Genomic DNA, 6,000 nt, shown 5'->3' with positions numbered 1-6,000 from the left:
AAAATTTATAATAAAAACAAAATTTATTTTAACGGATGAAAAGAAATTTACGTTTAAAATTATATAAAAAGAATTTATTAACTTTTTAATTTTATTTTATTAAAACCATAATAATTATATTTTTATTAAAATAAATATATTAAAATAATGCGGTTTAATTGTAATAATTTTCCATTTAAACGGAAAATGAGATGGAATATTAAATTTTATTAATATAAAAGTTAAATTAATATTATTTATATTTAAAGTTTTAATAAAAACTAAGTTAAAATATAAAGTAATAAAATTAAAAATAATATGTTTAATATAAATAACATGAATAAATTATATTTAATTATAATTTTATAAAAAAAAAATTTAAATAATTATAAACCATGGGATAATAAAAGGAATTATTATATAATAATTTTTATAAATAATTAATATAAATAAAATAAATAATAAATTTATAATAACTTTAATATATTTATTATAATTTAATTTAAATATTTATTACATTATAAAATAATTAAATTTAATACCCGATACGTTATTACGTTTATTAATTATATTTAATTTTTATAATTAATAAAAAACGGATAATAATAAATTAATATTAAAGAATATATTTAATAAATATATATATATAACACATAAAATAATAATTAATAAGTAATTTAAATAAAAGGTTATAAATAAATATTAAAAAAATAAACGGCTAAAAAAATTATTAAATATATTATAAAAAATAAAAATATAAAATAAAAATATAACTAAATAATATTAATATATATTAAAAAATAATTTAATATATTATATAAAAACTATAAATTAATGTAAACTTATAATTTCGTTAAATTACATACATGAAATATTAACATTAATACATAATGCGAAATATTATTTTAAAGTAAAATAAATGATTTATAATTTATAATATATTTAAATATAAAAATAAATATAAAAAATTTATAAATATATATATTATTATTTATAATGTTATAAAAATTAAACGGATAAAAATAAATTATATAAAAAATTATAACTTATAAATTCTTTATTATAATTATATTATATAATTATTTAAAACTTTATAATTAAATTATTTAAAATATTTTTAAAAAATATACCATAAGTAATAAACTAATATAATTATTACGATATATTAATAATCACTATATATAAGTTTTTTAAAAAAATAATTTTAATTTTAAAAAACATAAAATATAATATAATAATATAAGTTAAGTAAATGTTAAAAACATTAATATTATATAATTAAGAAATTTTATTAAAAGTTATATTAAATAAAAATCCGAAATTTACTTTAAAGTTTTAATAAATATTATTTTCGTAAATGAAAATTATTTTAATAATGTTAATATTATATTATTTTTAAATAAATAAACAATTAAAATAATAAAATTAAAAAATAAAAATTACTTTAAAATATTATTATTTAACATTAAAAATAAAATAATTTAATATTATTTTAATATTATAATATAATATAAATAATATAAAATCATAAATAATAAATAAAAACTTAAATAAAGTTATATTAAGTTTTAAATTATAATTAATTTTATTAATTTTAAAAACTTTAATAAATAATATTAATTTTAAAATATTTTAAAAAATATATTAATAAGAAATAAAAGTAATTATAAATTTTATAATTATAAAATTAAAATAATAATATAATAATAAATATAAATTAATATCCTTTAAAATTAAAAATTTAATTTATTTATGTTTATATAAAAGATATAATTTATTAAGGAATTTTTTAAAGAAATAAAATATTTAAAAAATAAAACCGATTATAATTAAAAAATAAATTAATAATTTAACATATAAGTTAAAAATTTTAAATGCGTAAAAGATAAATAAAGTGGTTTTTATTATTTATTTATATTAAATTTTATAAAATACGGATTTATATAAAAAATATAAGTTATAATTAAAAAAAATAATAATAAAAAGTAATAATAATAAATGGTATTTATATAAAATTAAGAAATTTTTATAACGAAGGGTAAATAAGTAAAGCGGACGATTAATATTAAAATATTTAATTTATTAAAAAAGTTATTTAATATTATATAATATATGGTATTTAAAAGAATTATTAATATAAAATGCGATAAAACTTATAAACGAATTTAATAAAAAAAATCCGATGATTTTAAATAAATTAAAAATATAATGTGTTAATAAAGAACGAAAGTTCGATATAATAATAAAAATTAATGTATTAAAAATAAATATTAAAATTAAGTTATTAATGAAAAAATAACTTAAAAATAAATGGAAAAAAAAGAAAAAAAAATATTAATAAAGAAAAAATAAATTATTTAAGGTTTATATAAATTTAATTTTATATTATATTAAATTTATTTATTATTTTTATGTATTTTCTTTTAATATTAAAATATTTCCTTATAATAATATTAATTAAAAAATTTTTATTTTATAATTATAATAATGTGTTAATAAAAATATTTTTCTATATAATATTAATAATTTATATAATATTATTAATTTATATAATATTATTAATTTATATAATATTATAATAATAACGCTTTTTAATAAAATTACATAAGGAATAAATATTATTAACTTAATAAAAAACTAATTAAATAAATTCGGTAAAAATTAATTTATTAAATATATAAAAATAATAGTATAATATTAATAAAAATAAAATAAATATAACATTAAAAATAAACGAATTATATTTAAAAAAAATATATATAATGTTAATGAAATGTAATTATTATAAAGTGTAAAATTATTAAAAATATTTTATTCCCTTATTATTAAAGTTTTAAAATTTAATAATAATTTAATAAAAAGAAAATAATTAATTTTTTTATTAAAATATTAATGTATTAAAAAATATTAACAATATATTTATACCATTAAATAAAAGTAATTTTAAAATATATATAAAAATTTAGTTCGAAATATAATTAAAATATAATTAAGGTATTAAAAAATATAACATTTAAATTATTAAATTTTAATATTTTAAAAATGTTACGACTATTAAAAAATATTAAATTTAAATATAAAATAATATTATAAATAATTAATAAATGGTTTAAAAAAAATGGTTTAATATAGTTTATATAAAAAAAAAAAATTATATTTAAATTTTAAATAAAAATTTAAAAACAATAAAAAAATAAAACATAAATAATTTAATAAACATTAATAAAATATAAAAAACAATTAAACGTAATAAATAATAAATTAAATAAAATGTTATAAAAAATGAAAAAAGTAAAATAAATTTTAATATAATAAAAAAATAAAAACATTTTAAACCGTATAATATTAATTAAAAAATAGCTATAATAATAAGGATGTTATTTTTTTTATTTATAAAAGGTAAATATTAAAATTAAAATAAAATTAATTATAATAAAAATAAAAAATAATTAATTTAATAAGTTTAATTAATTTAATATATAATAATTTTTTATAATTTCATAAATTATAAAATTCTTAACTTAATATAATAATAATTTTAATTTTAATTCTTATAAATAAATTATTATAAAAGTTATATTTTATATAATTTAATTTTTTTTAAAGTTTTATAATTTTTATCGGAAATTTATTAAAAAATATAATTAAATCGTAAAACCGTTAATTAATTTAATAAAATATAAAGTAAATTTAATTTAAATTAATAAATATTAAAAAGTTTTTAAAAAATTAAAAAATAAATTAATTAACGCGTTAATATTAACGTATTTTTTTTTTAATTATAAAATTAAAGTGGAAATAAATATATTTAATAAAATAATTATTAAATCTTTATTTTAAAAGAAGTTTTTAAATTATTTTTAATATTTTATAATATTTTATTCGGAATTTTTACATAAAACGAAACTTAATTATAATATTTACGATAAAAAAATATTAATAATAATTAAAGCTTTATTATATTAAAAGTTAAAATTAATAAAATTATAACACACTTAATTATTTATAATTATAATAAATTATAAAGCTTTAAAATATTTTATTATAAAAAAAGGTTTTAATTTTAAATAAATAAATTAAACGGATATAATTTTTTAATATAATTTCGTAATAATTTATTAACTTAATATTAAAAATATTATCTTTAATATTTTATTTAAATTATAAAAAAAAGTTTAAACTTAAAAAAAAAAAAAATAAATAATACATTATAATATTATTTAAATTAATAATTAAAAAAATAATAATAATAATATTAAATATAAAAATTTACGTTTTAAGCGAATATAACCCGTTAAATTTATTAAAAATCACATTAATAAATATTTTATTATAAATTAATTATGAAAATTTTAAGTTATAAAAATATTATAAAAAAACTATAAAAAATAAAAATAATAATTAAATAATATTAAGTAATTTAATAACTTTTAAAAATCGGTTAATAATATTAAAAAACGAAAATTTACGTATTTACGTAATGGAAAAAATACATGGTTAATTAAATTTAACACATTTTAAAAAAAATAAAACTTAACATATAATCGCCGAAAAATATTAATAATTTAATTTCCACGCTTATATAATTAAATATATAAATAATTATTAATGTTATTTTTTTAAAATTTTCCGGGATAAAAAACTTAACTTATTATCACCGTTATTTATATTAAAAAAAAATAAAAACATTTAATTATAAATTTTAAATTAATATAAATAAATAAAACGGGTAATAATAATTTTTTTATAATTATTAACCGATTAATTAAAAATTTATAATATATTTTTTATTTTAAAATGTTTATTATAAAAAATATAATTTAAATATTTTATTAAAACTTATACCGGTTTATTAAATAATTAAAAATTATTATTAATAATTAAAACGAATAATTTATATTTAATTTTATAAATAAATTATCGAAAATTTATAAAATAAAATTAAACTTTTTTATAATTAATTATAAATAATTAATAAATTAAATAAAAATTATAAATAAATATATTAATTAATAATTATAACCATTTATAAATTATTATTAAAAAAATTAAAATAAAATTATTTTAATTTTAAATACGGTTTAAAAATCGTTATTTTATAAATTATTAAAAAAATTTTCCCCGCACGAAATAATTATAAAAAAAAAATTAACATAATTTTATAATTAAAAAACATAAATTAAAACTTTAATTAAATTATTTATTAAAAACATTTATCGCGTTAAAAAATATAAAAAATAATAACGTAAATTAAAACTTAAAAAAACATTATAAAATAAAAAATTAAAAAATTATAAAAATATTAAATTACGTAAGAAAATTATTATAAATGTAAGCTTAATTTTAATATAAAAAATAAAATTTTTATTTTAATAAAATTAAAAATAATAATAAATTAATTAAATAATAAATTAAATTATTTTATAATACCGTTTTTATATAAAATTATTAAAAAATATTTTAAAAAAATAAACATTTATAAGCTTTATTTCTTTTACGTTTAATCCGGTTAATAATGGTTTAATATTAATTATTTAAAAAAAAATCCGAATAATTTAATTTTTAAATAAAACCTAAAAAACTTAAACGAAAAAATTATTAATTTAAATTTAAGGGAAATTAAATAAAAAATATATAAAATTTTAATTTTTTAAATATATTACGGAAAATTAAAATATTTAATATAATGAATAAATTAAAACTTTAACCCGACGTATTATTTAATATTTAATTTTAAAAATACCGTAAAAAAAATTTCCGATTTTTATAAAATAAACTTAAAAATTGCCGGCTTATTATTAAAATTATAAAAATAAATATAAATAATTAAAAAAAATTACTTTAATCCTAAGTATTTTAATAACGATAAACCGTAATTAATAAATAATATAAAAACCCGGCGTAAATTTAAATAATAAATTATTAATAAAAGTTATTTAAATTTAAATTAAATTTTTTTAAAACGAAAAAATTATTATAATTTAAATTATATTAAAACTTAAATTAATTAACTTTAAGTTT

This window comes from Annulohypoxylon truncatum (assembly GCF_022578515.1).
Source record: "Annulohypoxylon truncatum strain CBS 140777 unplaced genomic scaffold F4807scaffold_46, whole genome shotgun sequence".
Taxonomy (NCBI): domain Eukaryota; kingdom Fungi; phylum Ascomycota; class Sordariomycetes; order Xylariales; family Hypoxylaceae; genus Annulohypoxylon; species Annulohypoxylon truncatum.
Note: the sequence above shows the minus strand (reverse complement) of the source record.